General features: G+C 42.6%; 1 protein-coding gene and 1 long non-coding RNA gene across 2 annotated transcripts in view; one reads left to right on the plus strand and one right to left on the minus strand.

Moving 5' to 3' along the window:
* The window catches only part of PGLYRP2 (peptidoglycan recognition protein 2), a 360,132-nt gene that overhangs the window by 174,481 nt on the left and 166,102 nt on the right, over positions 1-19,549 (minus strand). The gene's annotated exons all lie outside the window — the stretch shown is intronic.
* On the plus strand, positions 7,032-18,963 carry LOC309658803. The gene is made up of 2 exons (XR_014262402.1): positions 7,032-7,370; positions 18,897-18,963. It is a non-coding gene; the product is annotated as an uncharacterized lncRNA (long non-coding RNA).

Here is a 19,549-nt window from a genome sequence, read left to right on the forward strand (position 1 = left end):
TCTTTCTCTACGTCTCCTAGCCGATCTAGGCCAAATGAAAGGAAATAGAAGACCACTTTGCAAGAGGAGTGGTGTACAGGCAATAACTTCATTTGGCAAGAGTATGTACAGAAAATTCAAGTTTTGTTTGAGACTTGCGACCCTTGGTGCACTTTTTAAATGTTTTAGCTGTTCACATTTGTTTGTCTCTTGACCCAGAGACACATAAAGGTGTCAATCTCTCTGGTTTGAAATGGGTCATATGAGGCATGTTATGTGAAGAATTGTTACCTTACAATGTTCCCTTAAGCAAAATTGAATTTGCTTTGAATTTTTGGTCTTGCCTAGACTGATAATAAAACTCTAACTCCTGCCCACCTAAAGTGTGATGTTTACTATTATGGAAACATTGAAAAGACTTTCTGTAGCTGGGATATGGTATGCAGATGTAGTTAAGCAAGCAGTCTTTAAAAGGTGCTGTGAACACAAGCCAGCAGGTAAAAATGAAAGCGGCACCCTTACCCTAGATTAGAGGTTTAGAAATTCCACTAGTCTTCACACTGGACAAGAGGTTGTCCAGGGAGTTTAGAATCTAAGAAGTTTCAAGGAAGTTGGTTTACCTTTGAGTTAGGTCATAAGTCCCCTCTGTGATTGCTGTACATGAATACATAGCTCTTTGTAATATTTTTTGGAAATTTGAGATGATCAGGATACCAATGTCCTGCCAGATTAAGAGTATATTGTAGAGCTGAACTTTGAGTTACTGTGCAATTTTTTTTTCATGCTGTCATTTGTAATATGTTTTGTGAGAATCCTTGGGATTAAAGTTTTGGTTGCAAAAGAAAAAAAGAAAAGAAAAGAATCCGCCTGCCAATGCAGGGGACACAGGTTCAAGCCCTGGTCCGGGAAGATCCCAGGTGCCGCAGATCAACTAAGCCCGTGGGCCACAACTACTGAGCCTGCGCTCTAGATCCTGGGAGCCAGAACTACTGAGCCCCCGTGCCACAACTACAGAAGTCCGCACGCAACGAAGACCCAACGCAGCAAAAAAAAAAAAAAAGACGATACTGGCCATGTGATCAAGGGTAAAATCGTTTGTCATAAGTCCCGTTGATGGTGTGTATCCTTGATGTGACCTGAGGAGAATGGCATTTTTATCTCTGTCTGGATCTTCCACCCCAAACCCCATAACTCCAGACCAACCATAAGAAAACAATCAGAAAACGAACAGACAAACAAATTGAGGGACAAAATACCTGACCAGTCCTCCTCAAAACTTTCAAGGTATCAAAACCCAGGGACGTCTGAGAAATGTCACAGCCCAGAGGAGACTGGGACAGAAAAAGGATGTTAGGGGAAAACTAGGGAAATTCTAATCAAGTGTGGACTTTAGTTAATAACAATGTATCCATCTTGGTTCCTTAGTTGGATAAACATGTCGTACTAACGTACTAACGTGTTGGAAATAGGGATACTGGGTCAGGGTCCACGGCACTCTGTACACTCTGTACAGATCTTTGCAACTTTTTTGTAACTCTAAGCTATTCTAAAATTAAGCGAGTACTGAACAGAAATAAGAATGTTATTTCCCTGATTTGAACATGCCTGAGTTTCTTTTCATGGTCACATTTTTTGCTATCTGGATGTGTCTTGGAATCAGTAGCAAAGGAGAGTTGCCAGCCCCTGGGAAGATGTGGGTGGTTTGCAGGTGGCTTGCTCTGGAGCTGAAGACCACGGTGGGAAGTCTGCAGCCTCGGGCTGCACTTAGAACCATGGGAGGGGATGGGCCAGCTCAGTTCGGGATGGAACCTATAAATAAAACTTTTTTCTTTTCCATTATGGCTTATCACAGGATATTGAATATAGTTCCCTGTGCTAGACAGTAGGACGTTGTAGTTTATCCATCCTATATTTAATAGTTTGCATCTGCTAACCCCAAACTCCCAATCCAACCCTCCCTCACTGTTTCTCCCCCTTGGCAACCACAAGTCTGTTCTCTATGTCTGTGAGTCTGTTTTTGTTTCATAGACGAGTTCATTTGTGTCGTATTTTAGATTTCACATATAAGTGAGATCATATGATATTTGTCTTTCTCTTCTGACTTACTTCACTTAGTATGATAATCTCTAGGTCCATCCGCGTTGCTGCAAATAGCATTATTTCATTCTTTTTATGGCTGAATAATATTCCACTGTATATATGTACCACATCTTCTTTATCCATTCATCCATCAGTGGACATTTAGGCAACTTCCATGTCTTGGCTATTGTAAATAGTGCTGCAATGAACATTGGGGTGCATGTATCTTTTCTTTCTTTCTTTCTTCTTTCTTTCTTTCTTCCTTTCTTTCTTTCTCTCTCTCTCTTTCTCTCTTTCTTTCTTTGTCTCTCTCTGTTTCTCTCTTTCTTTTTTCTTTCTTTCTTCTTTTATTGTCACACGGCATGTGAGATCTTAGTTCCCTGACCAGAGATGGAACCCATGCCCCCGGCACTGGAAGCACGGAGTCTTAACCACTGGACCACCAGGGAAATTCCAGGGGTGTATGTATAGTTTTGAATTAGAGTTTTCTCCGGATCTATGCCCAGGAGTGGAATTGCGGGACCCTATGGCAGCTGTATCTGGTCCTGCACGTCTCACATCAACCACCTGCACTCCAATCCTTGCTCTCAACGTCATCTTCGGGGAACCCAACCTGCGACAGGGACCTTGACAAGAAGAAATGGCTCAGGGAAAAGCTACCTGCACAGGGAGGAGATAGAGGCCATCGCCCCTGGGGTGCGGCGGGGAGAGTAGGCACAGAGATTTGTCATTTCACCCCCGATACTCATTTCAGCCCTCCTGGCTGCCCCACTCTAGGTCACCTCGGGATACAGAGGTGACCCGGTTAGAGTCCCTGCCTGTGCAGGAAGCTGGGTGGGGGCACCAGCGGGTCTGAATCATATTAGTGCAGGGCCTCCCCCGCGGCACTGGGGTTATTCGGGGCGGGTCACCCTCTGCTGAGGGCCCCTCCTGGGCACTGTGTGGGGTTTAGCAGCATCCCTGGCCGCACCCATTTGATTCCAGGGGCCCCTCCCCCCCACTTGTGACAACCACAGATTTTCCCCACACATCACGGAAGAACTGGGTGAGGCGGGAGCAGGATGGCCCTGGGCGAGGACAGTTGTGTTGAAGCAACCAGCCTGGCCCAGGGCAAGGTCTGCCCCAATCCCGTCAGCGCCTGCATTTAGAACTGCCCCTTTCCTCTCCCACCTCCCCTGCCCTGCAGTGGTCTCCGAGACCCCTCTCTCATCCCCATGTAATAAATCACACCTTCTCAGTTTACTGTTTGCTGCCCTCGCTAGAACGTGAGCTCTTTGAGGACAGGGATGCGGTTATGTCCCCAGCACCTAGAAGAGTGTCTGCTGTGTAGTAGATGCTTCCTAAATACTTGCTGAATAAAGGAGCTGAATAAAGGGATGAGTGGATGAATGAATGAAGGTTACAATGGAAGGAGGGGGGAGATGCCCTTTCTAGCTCTCGGGGGTTGGGAGATCAAGTGAAAGATCCGTCCTAAATAGGCTGACCAGCCTTCTGGGGTTCCCCGCGACTGAGGGTTTCCCCACAGTTCCAGCGCTCAAACCTGAGCGGTCCTGGGCAAACTGGGGGCGGGTGTTGGTCACCCTATCTAAACACAGTAACAATTCCAGCTGCAGTAGCAATGGCCAATGACCTCTACGGTCTTATTGACCATGCACAGTTCTTTACCTGGCGGGGAAGGGTGGGCCGGGATTGGAATTCTGGTGATCCAGGGCGGGTGAGGGCACACCCCGGGCTTGTGTAGGGGAGTCCAGGAAGGTTCTGGAGGAAGTCACAGTGACACAGGAGGGAGGGAGGAGTCGAAGGAAGAACGTCCCACATGACAACGTGTGCCAATGGCCCTGGGCCCAAGGTCACACCTGACCAGGGCTTGCTTTTTTTTTTCTAATTTACTTTTTCCCACATGGATATGCAATTGTCCTAATGCCATTTATTGAAAACTCCTTAATTTCCCCACTTTCTGTCATAGCAAGTTCTCATATATCTGTTTCTGGACCTTTATTCTATACCATAGAGCTATATGTCCCATCCTTGCACCACTAGGGCTGTCTCATCACTATAACTTTATTTTTTATTCATTTTTTTTTTTTTTTTTTTTTTTGGCCGTGCCGTGCGGCATGTGGGATCTTATTTCCCTGACCAGGGATCGAACTCGCGCCCCCAGCAGTGGAAGCTCGGAGTCTTAATCACTGGACCTCCAGGGAAGTCCCCAGGGCTTGCTTTGACATCCATCGAATGGTGGCAGGTGGGCGCGGGGAGCAGCTGTCTGTGAGCCATCCTGTGTAGAAATGCAGGGTGGAGGGGAGGACAGATGGAGCGGGAGGGGGAAGAAGCAGAGTAGGGAGGGAGGCAGGGCGGGCGAGAGATAGAGAGTTTCCGGAGACTACAGCTCTGGCTGTGTCCTAGGGCATGAAAGCTGAAAATAGCTCCTAGTGCCGGAAGCCTTGGAGCCGGAGCCTGGGAGCCAGGGTGACTGGCTCTCCTCCCTGGTGTGTGTGTGTTGGGGGGTGGTGGCTCTGGGCTTCTCAGGCTGGGAATGGGGTGCACAGAGCAGGGACGGAGCGGGGACCCTTCTCTCTGGGACCTCGTGGGCCATCCTCAGCTCACAAAGCTGAGCCACTCCTGCCCTACGAGTGAGGGGCTTCTCCTCCCTGTCCCCTGGATCACACCCCCTCACACACAACTTCCCCGTGTGTGTTCCCAGCAATCAAGAGAATCTGTTTTTAAAAGATTTGGGGGAGGGGGGTAAACATACAAACAAGAGCAGAATGGATACTTTTTCAGAATGTGAATGGCTCTGTGTAAGCCCACCCCCAGGGTAACCACAGTCCTGACCTCTAACACCCTTGACGAGTCAGCCTTGGTCTGGGCTTGCGGACCCACGGAAGCTTCCTCATCCCCTCCTTCAGATCCCGTCGCTCCCTCGGCGTCTTTGTGAGAAGCACCCGGGGAAGTGGGACTGCTAGGCTGTACTGCTGCTAGAACTCCACCTGGGCTCCACCAGGCTCCAGCCCCCCGCCCTGTGCACCTCTCTGACCCTGAGGCACCTCAACTGGTAGGAGCCGCATCACCTTCCCTCCCGGAACTTGTGACACTTAAGGCAGACACCGAAAGGACAAGCCTTTGGCTCCCTGGCTGGCAAAGAGCAGCTACTCAATTGTCATAAGTGTCCGTATCAGTGAGGGTTCTCCAGACAAACAGAATCCATAGGGTGTGTGTGTGTATATACACACACACGTACATATGTACACGCATACAAAAATAGACAGCTGTGTATATATGCCGTATGCATACACACATATACACATATAGTATATACAATGCACACATACATATATACACACATATAAAATGCATAGTTTGTATATATACAGTATGTATACACACATATACACATAAAGATACAATACACACAGACATATACACTATACATACACACAAATAAAATGCATAGTTTGTATATATACAGTATGTACATATACGTATAACACATGCAATAGACACACCTAGGTACATATATATCATACATATATACACACATACAAAGATATTTAGGTGTGTATATAGACAGTATACATACATACACATATAATATATGCAATACATACACGTATATACATATGGACACACATATACACCTACATATAAAAGCACATAGCATAAAAATATATATGTACTGGATATATAAATTCATCGTATATATACATACATATATCATATATATATAAGATATAGACACATACATATATACAATGTATACACACACACACCTATATGTAAATATGCGCATGTACATACACATATAAATACATACGCAAGTGTGTATATAATAGTATATACAGATATACATATAATACCTAGAAACATATACACATACAGGTATACAACATATATACACACCTATATATAAATATACACTGTATACATACACACATACAGTGTACATATACTGTATATATACACACACCCATATATTAATATATGGGTGTGTGTATATATACAGCATGTTCACATTTATAATATGTATTCTATATATATACACAGACATTCATGTATACAATATATACACACAAATATATAGGCTTGTATGTATACTGTATATAGTACTTACACATATACTACAAACGCACGCACATATAAACATATGTGTATACATATATATAATATGTATACACACATATACAAATTAATAGGCTTGTATACATTCAGTATTTTTACATATATAGTTTTGTTTTAAGCAGTTGACTCATGTGACCGTGAGGCAGGCAAGTCAGGGCAGGACTCTGGGCTGGAGACACAGGCAAGAGCTGATGTCCCAAGGCCATTGGAGGAACAGTTCCCTCTTTCTACGGAACCTCATTTTTCTCTCCAGTCCTTCAACTGATGGACGAGGCCCACCCACGCCGCGGCATTGACAATCTCCTTTACTCAAAGTGGACCAATTTCAGTGTTCATCTCTTCTGAAAAATACCTTCCTGGCCACATCTGGAATAATGTTTGTGGCTGCCGGGGCCCCACGCAGTGCGCACATGAGATTAACCATCCCCGTGGTGATGATGACACTTTATTTTCTCCCTTGACCATTGTCACTACTATTCCAATTAAAATGGCAGCGCCATGAGGGCAGGGCATTTCCTTTTTTGCCAGTACTGAGCATCCAGGGTCTGGTGCCTAGCATAGGCTAAATACACGGCATTTTTTTGAACAGAAGCCAGGATTCCGGCTGTCATACTTAATGAGGAATTATAGTCCTATTATTGGTGGTGGGGGGGGGGGTGCCACGGTACGTCAAGGGCGGGAGTCGAACCCGCCACCCCAGGCCCCAAGGGGTCTCCCCAGGTCCCCACTTCGGGCCGGTGGGAGTGGCCGGGGGGCAGCCGAAGACGTGCGTGCGTGCGTGAGAGGGGGCGTGTCCACGGGGCGGGCGGCGCTCGCCACGAGTGAGTGGTTCAGCTCGGCCCCAGCTCGTTGTGCTCGCCTCACACCGGCCGGAGTTGGCAGCAGCGCTGGAGGCCCCGGGCCGGTGACCACAAAGAGGGAGCCGGGGGCCGGACGGGAGCGCGGCGGCGGCGGCGGCGGCGGCGGCGGCGGCGGCGGCGGCGCCGGCTGAGGCCCAGGCCAGGCCCCCTCCCCTCAGCCTCCCGCCGGCCCGCCCGCCTGTCCCGCCCCCGCCGGCGGCGCCCCGCCCCTCCCCTAACCGCCAGACTAGCCAGCCTGGTGCGGGGGCCGCGCGCGAAGACATGGGGGAGAAGCTGAGGCTGGAGTCGCCCGTGGGGGCCGAGCCCGCCGTCTACCCGTGGCCGCTGCCGGTCTACGTGAGTGCCGCCCGTCCCCTCTTCCCGAGCCCCCGCCCCTCTTCCTCCACGGCGTGCGCTGAGCCCACCGAGAAACGGAGCGACTCGAGTCGCCAGACCCTCTTTGGAGCCCCCCTTCCCGCCCCGCCGTGGTTCTCCGCGGCCGTTCCAGCCCCCGCGCGCAGAGTGGGCAGAGGGGAGCCGGGGCCGGCCGGGGGCGCAGACTCGGCCGCGGGGACCCCGTGCTTCCGAGGGGCGCCCGAGCCGGGCTGCCGTTGGCTCTGTAGTGCTGGGGACCCCGGTCCCCCCGGGCCTGGACTGCCTGCGGGCTTGCCCTTCCGTACTTCATGATCTGACACGTCGGGTTTCTTTTTCCTGACCAGCTTTACCAGACTTTACCTGACCAGCTTTACCAGCGTCCCCTGATAATGTGTTAGATATTCAAGTTTTAGGGCCCGGTCCCAGCCCTATGGAATCAGCAACTCTGGTGGGGCTCAGTGATCTCTGTTATAACAGGCCCTCCAGATGATTTTTATTCACCTTAAAGTTTGAAAATATCTGCATTGTCAGCTGACCAAAGCGTCCACCAGCAGGTGAAGGGGAGTGGCGCCTGCAAAAGATAGGGACTGGCCAAGGCAAGTACAGGAGCGTTTGCCGTGGTAGTAATGGAGAATGCCTTTTCTCCACTGGTTGGCACAGACTAATATCTGGGAGCAGTGGCAGGGTTATTTAGGATGCTTTACATTTCAGTGTCCTGGTTTGCCAGGGACTTCCCCTGTGTGAGCACTTAAAATCTCATCCTGGCAAACCCCTTAGCCCTGGGTTTGAAAAGCTTAGGGAATAACCTGAAATTTAGGGGAAACAAGATGTAGGTTTTGGGCAAGTCACAAGTGCTAATTAAAGCTAAGCAAGTATGGACAACATCTAGCCTTCTTTACCCCTTTGCGGGGAGGTAAATCTGATTGGGTGAAAGGACTTATTGTTACGAGATCTTTGTAGAAACATCCCCTTCTGCTTAGTCCGCTGGTTCTCAGTTCTGGCTAGACATTGGCATCGTCTGAGGAGATTTAAAATGATTTTATTGGTCTAGGATGACCAACCGTCGGTGTGAGGGTTTTTGAAAAGTGCTTCAGATGATTCTAATGTGCAGCCAGATTTAGGTGCCACTGCTTAAGCGTTTGAACCGCTGCTACATATTTTCACCTCATCTTTCTAGGAGAATATCCAACTGTAGTTGAGGTTTGTTATTTTTCTTTTTCTTTTTTAAACTGTCTTATTATAAGATTTACTGTCTTAAATAAGATTGAATGTACAGAAAATCCTGCTAGTCCATCTGGTGTAGCTGGATACCCAGAATAATATCGTTAAGATATGTACCATTTAAGTATTGTGACTGGCCTTTTTAAAATTAACATATGCATTAAATTAGTGTTGATAGTATAGATGTCTTTCGAAGTTGTCATGTTGGGGAGCTATACCTCTAATCTGCTGCCATTGCTAAATATCTGGACACCTCTTATTAGGAATTGCTTTTAAAAATCTTTAGGGATTAAAACCAAGATTGCTGTATTATTTGTACTGGGACCACAAAAACCTCACAAAGTTCCCCCGCTGTACCTTCTACTCCCATCTCTAACCCTTGGCAACTTCTAATCTGTTCTCCATCTCCACAGTTTTGTTATTTTAAGAATAATATGTAAACATAATCATGAATTACTTCATCTTCGGAGACTGGCTTTTTAAAATTTTTCCCTCGGCATCATTCCCTTGAAGTTCATTTCAATTTTTGCATATATTAATAATTTGTTCCTTGTTGTTGCTCGGTAGTATTCTATCATAAGATTTTATCACAATTTGTTTCAACATTCACCCATTGAAAGACATTTGGGTAGTTGCCAGTTTTTGGCTATTATAAATAAAACTGCTGTGAACATTTATGTGTAAGTTTCTGTGGGAACTTCATTAAGTTTTTGTTTCTTTTGGATAAATGCTCAAGAGGACAATTACTGCATTGTAGGGTGAATCTACTTTTAGGATTAAAAGAGACTGTCAAGCTGTTTCTCAGAGTGGCTAAACCATTTTATATTCCCACCAGTGATGTGATATAATTTTTCTACGTACTCGCCAGCATTTGATGTTGTCACTATACTTTAATTTTAGTTATTCTCTGATATGTCATTATGGTCTTAATTTGCATTTCCCTAATGGCTAACGACGTTGAACATCTTTTCATGTGCTTCTTTGCCATGTGTATATTCTCTTCCATGAAATGTCTGTTCCTGTCTTCTGCCTATTTTCTAGTTGGATTTTTGTAAGTTGTTTGGAGAGTTCTTTGTATATTATAGATACAAGTCATTTGTCTCATGTGGGATTTTCAAATATGTTTTCCCACTGTGTAATTTGAGTTTTCATCCACTTAAAAGGATCTTCTATGAAGCATTTTTAACTCATTTTGATGAGATCCAATTTATCAGTTTTTGCTTTTATTGATCATACTTTCGGTGTCAAGTCTAAGAATTATTCACCTAGTTCTAGATGCCAAAGATTTTCTCCTATTTTTTTTTTCTAAAAATGTCCTGCTTTTACATTTAAGATTATGATCCACTTTGATTTAATTTTTGTGTAAGGTGTGTAAGGTTTAGGTTAAGGTTCATTTTTTATTTGTTTGTTTTTGTCGAGGGATGTCCAACTGTTTCAGTACCATTTTTTGAAAAGTCTATTCTTCCTTGATAGCTTTTGCACTGCTGTCAAAAACAAGTTAAATGTATTTATGTCAGTCTCTTTCTGGGTTCTCTGTTCCATTCCATTGATCTATGTATCTAGCCTCCATCATTACTGCAAAATCTTGAAATTGGGTAGATTAATTCCTCCCATTTTAATCTTCCTTTACAAATTGTTTTAGCTATTCTTCAGCCTCTTCTTACCATATAAATCTTAGAATAAGCCTGTCTATAGCCACAAAAACCTTGAGGGCATTTTAAGAGTAATTGTGTTAAGCCTCTTAACTTGGGGAGAATTGACATCTTTATTATGTTGTGTTTTCTAATCCATGAACAAGGTATGTCTCCCTATTTGTTTGGGACTTTAAAAATTTTCTTCATCAGCATTTTGTCATTTTCAGTATAGAGGTCCTATAAATGTCTTATTGGGCTTATATTTAAGTATTTATTTAGGTCAGTTGTAAATGGCATCACATATTTTTATTTAAGCTTCTACACATTTGTTATTAATACATAATTTGATAAAATTGTGTTGATCTTGTACTCTAAAACATTTACAAACTAATATTATTTCTCAAGCTTTTTGTGGATTCCTTGGTATTTTCTCCATTTAGATTGTCATCTCATCTTCAGATGCAGACAGTTTTACTTTTCCTTATTCAATATAATAGGATATATTACTATTCAACATTCAGTAGGATATATTCCTTCCTATTCAACATAGTAGGAATAGTCCTTTTATCTTTTAAATAAACTTTTTAAAAACTTAACTTTTGAATTTATGTATTTCTTTATTTTTGCTTTATTTTCTTACTAGAACCTCCAGTAATATATTTAATAAAAGTGGTGAGGGCAGATATCGGTGCCTTGTTTCTGATCTTACAGAGAAAGCATTCAGTCTTTCACAGTTAAATATCATGTCGGTATAGGTTGTAGATCATCTTTATGAGTTTCAGTATGTTCCTTTTCTATTCGTAGTTTGCTTGGAGTTTTCTTTCTTCTTTTTTTAAAATCATGAATGGGGTTGGATTTTGTCAAATGCTTTCTCTGCATTAATGGATAGGATTACATGACTTTTCCCCCTTAATCTATTGGATATGGTGGATTACATTATTTGATTTTCAAATATTTAACCAACTTTGCATAACTGGAATAAATACCATTTGGTTATGGTATATTATTCTTTTTATATATTTCTGGATTTAATTTGCTAATATTTGGCTGAGGATTTTTACAGGCAATTTCATAAAAAATATTGGTCTGTAGTTTTCTTCTTTCTATACTATCCCTGTCTGGTTTTGGTATCAAGGTAATACTGGCTTCATAAAATTAATTAGGAACTGTTCCCTCTACTTCTATTTCTTATCAAGTCATGTAAAATTGGTGTTAATTCTTTAAGTCTTGGGTAAAAGTGAAACATCTAAGCCTGAATATTTCTTCTGGGCGTTTTTAAATGAAAAATCAGTGTTTCTAATGGTTACAGGAAAATTGAGATTATCTATTTCATCTTGGCTGAGTTTCGGTAGTTTTGGGTGTAGAAGCATGGGTCCATTTCATCTACATTTTTGAATTTATAGTGTAGACTTGTTCATAATAACTTGTCCCTTATTAACCTGCAGGATATGTCATGGTATCCCCAGTTGCATTTCTGATATCTGTGATTTGTGCCATCTCTCTTTTTATCTTGATCAGTCTTGCTACATCTTTATTGATAAGATTGTTTATTTCAAAGAACCAGCCTTTTGTTTCATTGATTTTCCCCCCCTATTTTCCTGTTTTCAGTTTCATGGATTTTTGTTTCATCTTTATTATTTCCTTCTTTCTGCTTGTTTAGTGTTTTTTCCTCTTCCGTTTTTACTATTTTAATATAGAAAATTAGATTATTGCTTTGTAATATTTACTTTCCCAATTTAGTGCTATAAACTTCCCTTTCAGCATTGCTTTCACTTCATTCCACAAACTTTGGTCTGTTATGCCTCCATTTTCTTTTATTCTATGCATTTAAAATTTTTTCCTTGACTTTTTACCCATGAGTTATTTGGAATTGTGATGTTTAGTTTTCATGTGATTGAAGATTTTCCTGTTGTCTTTCTGTTATTGACTTCTAGTTTTTTTATCACCCAGTATATGGTATATGAGTGAATGTTCCATGGACACTTGAATATGTATTCTGCTTTTATTGAGTGTGTTCTTTAAATGTCAGTTATATCCTGTTGATTGATGATGTTTTCAGTTCTTCCATATCCTTGCTGATTTTTCTCTCTGGTAGTTCTATAAATTGCTGTGTTGAAGTCTCAAATAATAATTGTAGATTTAAAATTTTCTCCTTTTACCTTTTTCGGTGTTTGCTTCATGTGTTTTGAAGTTCTTTTGTTTGGTGCACACACATTTAGTATCACTAGGTCATCTAGGTGGATTATTCCTGTTATCTTTATGTAATGACCCTCTTTGCCCCTAATAATTTCCTTTGCTCTGAAATCTACTTTATCTGATATTAATGTAACCATTCCTGCTTTTTCTGATTAATGTTCATATGATATATCTTTTTCATCCTTTTACTTTGAACTACCTATATCATGATGTTTAAAGTAAGCTTCTTATAGACAGTATATAGTTGGATCATGCTTGTGATTTTTTTCATCTACTCTGCCAATCTCTGTCTTTGACTTGGTTACTTAGATCATTTGCAGTTAATGTAATTATTGCTATGTTAAAGATTAGGTCTACCATTTTATTTTTTGTTTTGTCTTTTACCTTAGTTTCTGAATCCTATGTTTCTCTTATTTTGCCTTCTTGTGGGTTACTTAAACATTTTTTAATAAGTCCATTTTAATCTAATTTACTTATAATCATTTGTGTATACTGTTTGTATAGTTTTCTTAGTGGTTGCTTTTGGCATTACAGTATACATATGTAACTTATCATAGCCTACTGGAATCAGTGTTTTATTACTTCAAGTGAAGTTTCAAAATTTTACTTCCATTTAGGTCTCTTAATAGTCCCCAGTTTTAAAGTATGATTTTCTGTAGTATTTCCTTTATATACATTGAGAACCACATCAGATGGTGTCATAATTTTTGCTTTGACCATCATATAGGATTTAAGAAACTCATGAAGCTAATGATAGTCTCTTATATTTACCCCATTTGTTTTCACCCATTCCATTGTTCCCCTTTTCTTTCTGAAGTTCCCAGTCTTCTGTTATTGTTTTTTGATGTTTTCATAACAGTAGGTGATATCTGGGCTTTCCAGTGCCATTGGATATGAGTTTCAGGAAACACTGAGCCTGGCTCACTTAATGCTGCTGAGTTGGAGGGTCTGTATATGTTGGGCCTGTTGGCACAGCAGATGCTAGCAGATTAGACTAATGTTGATGGGACTAGTGCCCCAGGAGGATGCATTCCCATTCAGGCTATGCTGCTGCTACAGTTGATCAAATCCCCCTCTACCCCAAGTGTGGGGCAGTGACCTGCTGCTGTCACTGCTTCTTTATTAGGCTGCTTTTGCCTCAGGTGTGTGGTGGGATCCCTTGGAAGCTGCTGCTGCTGTCAATCACAAGGTTAAATTCATTTTAGAAATACTTAACTATAAATATGTAGCCTGGCTCTTGTAGGATCTCTGTATTTGTTTTTTATTGCTTTCATACGAATTACCACAAATTGAGTGACTCAAAACAACGTAAATTTATTACCTTACAAGTCTGACATTGGTCTCAATTGAGTCAAGTAAAAGTGTTGGCAGGATCGACAGATGAATGGATAAAGATGTGGCACATATATACAATGGGATATTAGTCAGCCGGAAATGAAATTGAGTTATTTGTAGTGAGCTGGATTGACCTAGAGACTGTCATACAGAGGGAAGTAAGTCAGAAAGAGAAAAACAAATACCGTATGCTAACACATATCTATGGGATCTAAAAAAAAAAAGAAAAAATGGTTATGAAGAACCTAGGGGCAGGACAGGAATAAAGACTCAGCCATAAAGAATGGACTTGAGGACACAGGGAGGGGGAAGGGTAATCTGGGATGAAGTGAGAGAGTGGCTTGGACATATATACACTACCAAATGTAAAATAGCTAGCTAGTGGGAAGCAGCCACAAAGCACAGGGAGATCAGCCCTGTGCTTTGTGTCCACCTAGAGGGGTGGGTTAGGGAAGGGAGGGTGGTAGGGAGACGCAAGAGGGAGGAGATATGGGGATATATGAATATGTATAGCTGATTCACTTTGTTATGAAGCAGAAAGTAACACACCATTGTAAAGCAATTATACTCCAATAAAGATGGTTAAAAAAAAAAAAAGTGTTGGCAGAGCTACATTCTTTTCTGGAGGCTCTTAGCGGAGTTTCTGTCCCCTGGACTTTATCAGCTTCCAGCGGTCACTTGTAGTCCTTGACTCAGAGTCCCCTTTCTCCACCTACAAAACCCAAAATGTTGCATCTCTCTGATTCTGCTTCTATTAGGACATCTCTCTCTTTCTCTTTCTACAGTTGGGAATGATTTTCTGCTTTTACGGACTCATGCAATTAGATTTGTTCCATGAGGTAATTCAGGATAATCTTTCTATCTCAAGGTCTATAACTTCAGTCATATCTGCAAAGTCCTCTTTACCATGTAACGTAACATATTAATAGGTTCTAGGGATTAGGGTGAGGGCATTTTTAGGAGCCATTATGCTGCCTACCACACCCTTAACAAGTGACCTTGAGAAAGTTACTGAGATTTTTAAAGCCTTACTTTCCTCAAACATAAAATGGAAAGAAAGATATCTAGTTAATATCATGAAAGTGAAACAGTATATATGAAATCAACTAATTCAAAAAGTAAGATTTCTTCTTTTTCTTTATGATTTACGTGATTCTCAGAGTTCAGGTACTTGAAGAGTTACTTTTTTTAAAACAGAGCTAAGGAATTTCAGGGTTCAGGTGCTGTAAGATTGTCTGAATTATCTGAGTAACAATTAGCTAAGCACAGGTGTAAAGCATTTGATTTACTCCCTGGTGTTCTTTATCTTCTCATCCCACTAAATCCATATCCCTTGTCTAGCTCCAGCCAGTAGAGTCAGAGCTTGTTTTACTGTTTAACTAAAGTTCAATTTAAATTCTCTCTACATCTCCAGATTCTCAGCCCTGGTTGCATATTACAATCACCTGGGAAGATTTCGAAAAGTACTGATGCCGAATTTCTACCTATCATGGATATTTGAGGAGGGACCTGGCATGAAGTGCTCTAGCTTATGGTTTGTGGAGCCAAATCATAGTCTACACTGAGCCAAATCACTTGCGGTATCACCTCTAAAAAGGAGTTTATCTGTGGTGACTAATGCTCTTCCTTTGTCAGTATGCTTGATTTGTCCCTCTTTGGAGGAAAAAAAAAGGGGGGGGGAACCCCAGCAGTTTGGCTCCCTGAATTACAACCTGATGCTGTGGAATTAGTGTTGGCTCAGAGCGCACATCTTCGGATACCCATTCTCTCTCCTGCTCCCTTGCGTGAACTTATATCCTTGGGCAGTTTTTCATCCACCACCCTCTTTTGCTTCTAATCTTAGCAAGTAAAGTCTCCCCTGAATGAAACAGCATTTCATGAGACTTGCTGGGAGCATAGGTCTGTTCCAGACCTATCATATGTTAGCTAAAGCAGATATAAGTGATGTGTTTTTGGCATTCATCCTTATGGGTTGGAGAGAGAAGACAGCATTTTATCCTTTTAGGTGTCATCTGACTGGGCAAATGGGCTCTTTCCCTCTGCTGCCTACCATGTCAAAAACTGAGGGTGTTACCTCTAGAAGGTATCTTCTAGGTATCAAAATAGTTCAGATAAGTCAGATTTCTCAGTAAAAGATGGCAAAACTATGGCTTAGGTGGTTAATTTTACATGTCAATTTGTCTGGGCCACCATGCCCAGTTATTTGGTGAAATATTTTTCTGGATATTTCTGTGATGGTGTTTTTGTGTTTTTTAAAATTTTGATTTTTATTTATTAATTTATGCTTTTGGCTGCGTTGGGTCTTTGTTGCTGCACGTGGGCTTTCTCTATTTGCAGCAAGTGAGGGCTACTCTTTGTTGCGGTGTGCGGGCTTCTCATTGCGGTGGCTTCTCTTGTTGCGGAGCATGGGCTCTAGGTGCACGGTCTCAGTAGCTGTGGTGCACGGGCTTAGTTGCTCCACGGCATGTTGGATCTCCCCAGACCAGGGCTCGAACCCATGTCCCCTGTATTAGCAGGCAGACTCTCAACCACTGCGCTACCAGGGAAGCCCAGGTTACTTTTGAACTGCAATCCCCACACTTGTAAAATGACATTAAAAACCACTCTTTCTGTGGGTTCCTAGAATTAATTAAGCAGGTTATGTGTGTAAAGTATCCTGGCACTTGAATGAGTTGTCAGAACCAAGGGCTGCTGGAGACGATGCTTATGCCCTAGGTCATCTCCCCTTCTACTGGGCGGCAAGTAAACACAGACACAGTAGTCAGTGCTCTGGAAGAAGTGAGTTCTGGTGCTGCAGAGCACAGAATCTTTTTTTTTCTTAATTTAAATTTTATTTTATATTAGAGTATACTTGATTTACAATATTGTGTTAGTTTTAGGTGTACAGCACAGTTATTCAGTTATACATATATCCATTCTTTTTCAGATTCTTTTCCCGTGCAGGTTATTGCAGGATATGGAGTAGAGTTCCCTGTGCTATGCATTAGGTCCTTGTTGATTACCTATTTTATATATAGTCGTGTGTATATGTTAATCCCAAACTCCTAATTTATCCCTCCCCCCCCTTCCCCTTTGCAGAGCACAGAATCTTGGAAGGGAGAGTTCAGGCTTCTTGGAGGAGGTGCCATCCTTTCTAAGGATATATAGAAGCTCCTGGGGTGGCAGGAGGGAGCAGTGTGTGTCAAAGTTTGAGAAATATAAGAAAATATGGCAACAGTAAGGTACACGAGTGGAACTCAGGTTTTGGGAAAGAAATGAGCGTTGATACTGGAAACCTACTGGGGCCAAACAGAAAAGGGCCTTCTTTGTCCTGTCAGAAGTTTTAATGTTTATCCTGAAGGCTGTGGGAAACGCTGAACAACAGTGAGATGGACTTCTGGTTTAGAGACTCACTCGGACCTCCATGTGGAAAGCACTTGATGGGGTGCAGGCTGAATTGTAATCTAAGGGTCCCACTTAAGTTGTAAAAGGTTGGACTGGATTTCGGAGATCCGAGAGGGAATGGGTGGGGCCTGGTGACCAGTTAGAAAAGGGAGAGCAGCAGGCGTGGGTGACAGTTTATAGCTGCATCTTTTTGTGAGATACACAGCACAGTAGGAAGGGATTGGGGCTGGGGAGAGGATCTTACTTCATCTTCAGTGCTTTTGAGGGGCCTGGTAGACAGGTCTGGGCCCAAGGTACAGATCTGGGCTTTTTGGGAGGACAGGTGTTTGAAGGCATGGGAGAGACTTAGGTTACCCACAAGAAGGTCCAAAGAGTCATAGGTGTGAGAGCTTTTTCAGTGGGTATATTGAGGATGCTTATAAGCTGAAAGAAAGTAGCCAGCAGAGGAAGGGTGTGAAGATCTAGGAGAGGAAATGATTGCTCATTTGTTTTCAAAAAGCTGAATACTTATTGTGTGCCTGGCCCTTTTCTAGGATCTGGGGTTCACACCGTGTGTTATCTCTTCTGCAAGGACAGTTCAACTCATCCCCTGGTGAAGAGAAGTCAGATTATTCTTTGCATCCCATTCAGGTGTAGGAACTGTTCTGTCCCTCTGAAGGGACTTTACTTAACCAGAGTAATAAGTTAGAAATCAAAAGAAATTAGAGCTGGAAGGGACCTTAAAGGCCACTGTACTTAATGTTGCCTAATATTTTACCTTGATTGTAAGAAAAATTTATTGCAGAGCCCATTCTCTTCAGAGTTCCTTCACTGAACTTTCTTTGTGTTTTTCATCCAGTGGGTCTAGCTTGTAGATTTTGGCCTCCTCGTAAATTTGCTTCTTCATCCACATTACATTTTGCCCGGACTATGGCAGAAGCTCCTGGGTGGTTTCGCGGCCCCTGGACTCAGTTCCTCTAAGTTCATCTGCCTACACGGGTTGAGTGATCTTCTAACATGAAAAGATACGCCTAAAATAATGCTGCTAATGACTTGCCCACACAGAGTTAGTGCGTACTAGCCGCCCAGCGTGTGCTCTGCCCAGAGGCGTGTAGTCTGAACTGTGCTTGGCCAAGCCTCCTGGGGCTCTTTGGCCCTGAGGAAGGGGAGCTTTTTGTGATCACTCCCTTTACCTAATCAGTCCTTCAGCAGCGGGGCGCCTTTTTCTAATCAGCGGAGGCACCCTTACTCAGCCTGTGGTAGCCCCAGGGCTCATCACCTGTGGGATACAAGCCATGCTCTCTCCCAGGCTTGCTTCGACCAACATCTCTATTTTCTGTCCCTTCTCACACTTGGACCCCCCGGCGTTTAGTCATCCCCACCTGCAGTATTTACAGTGCCCAGCAGGTGTCAGGCTTGAGTGTCTTTGCAGAGGTGCTCCCTCTGCAGTTACTGCACCTCCTCCTCCACCTCTGCAGAGCCTCAGCTTTCTCGATTGTACTTCAGGGTTATCATGAAGCCATCACTTAGATATAACTTTTTGCCTCCATAGGAACCTCTGTGCATAAAGGTTATGGTTCTTTATCTCATGTGATTGAAATTTTGAGTTTATACATGTCCCTCCTTAACGAGGCTTTAAGGGCAGGAGTCGTTTCTAATCCTTAGCACAGAGCAGATGCTTTTTTTCCTTTTTAGATGCTTTTTAATGATGATAAAATGTACGGTTTAAATCACTCATTTTACAATAATTTTGCTTTAGGTTGTGACAGAAATAAAGTTTCCAGAAGTTGTGTTCCTGCAATAAGAAATAAAGATGTGACCTTCCAGTTGTGTAAAGCTCACGAATGCTGTGTAAGTGCGTCGGGTGCAATAAGGAACCTGGAGCTAAATGGGCTAGTTCTGAGAGAGAGAGACTTAACTATGTTAACAAAGGTAAGCCTTCATTGTGTCCTGCCAACATTTGATAGTTGCTTTTGGGGCAAACTAAACGGGTAAAATTTTAAACTGTTCTCCCCATTAAAGGGATTGAATAAATAGGCCACTCTGGTGCACCTGTGTCTTGCGAATTGTCCAATTGGAGATGGAGGTTTAGAAAGTGAGTTTCAGTCTTAAGTCTCTTCCCATCAGACTGGTCTCGTGATTTCCTACACGCCATGTTACTTCCTGTCTACCTTTTCTTGGTGTTGTTTATGCCTGGATTGTCTCCTGTACCTGCTCAAACCTTGGTCCATTCTCATTTGTACCATGGAAGTTTGTCATGCTGGATGCTGTCAGAACGAATTTTACTTAAGTTTGTGTTAAGCCGCAAAGCACACATTTTGTATAATTTCTGTTTTTTGTGTTTGTTTATATTTTTATGGTTTCTCTTCAAGAAATATTATGAGAAGGGAAATAGCAAGATGTAAAGAGCAA

This window comes from Balaenoptera physalus, assembly GCF_965194825.1.
Source record: "Balaenoptera physalus genome assembly, chromosome: 3".
Classification (NCBI taxonomy): Eukaryota; Metazoa; Chordata; class Mammalia; order Artiodactyla; family Balaenopteridae; genus Balaenoptera; species Balaenoptera physalus.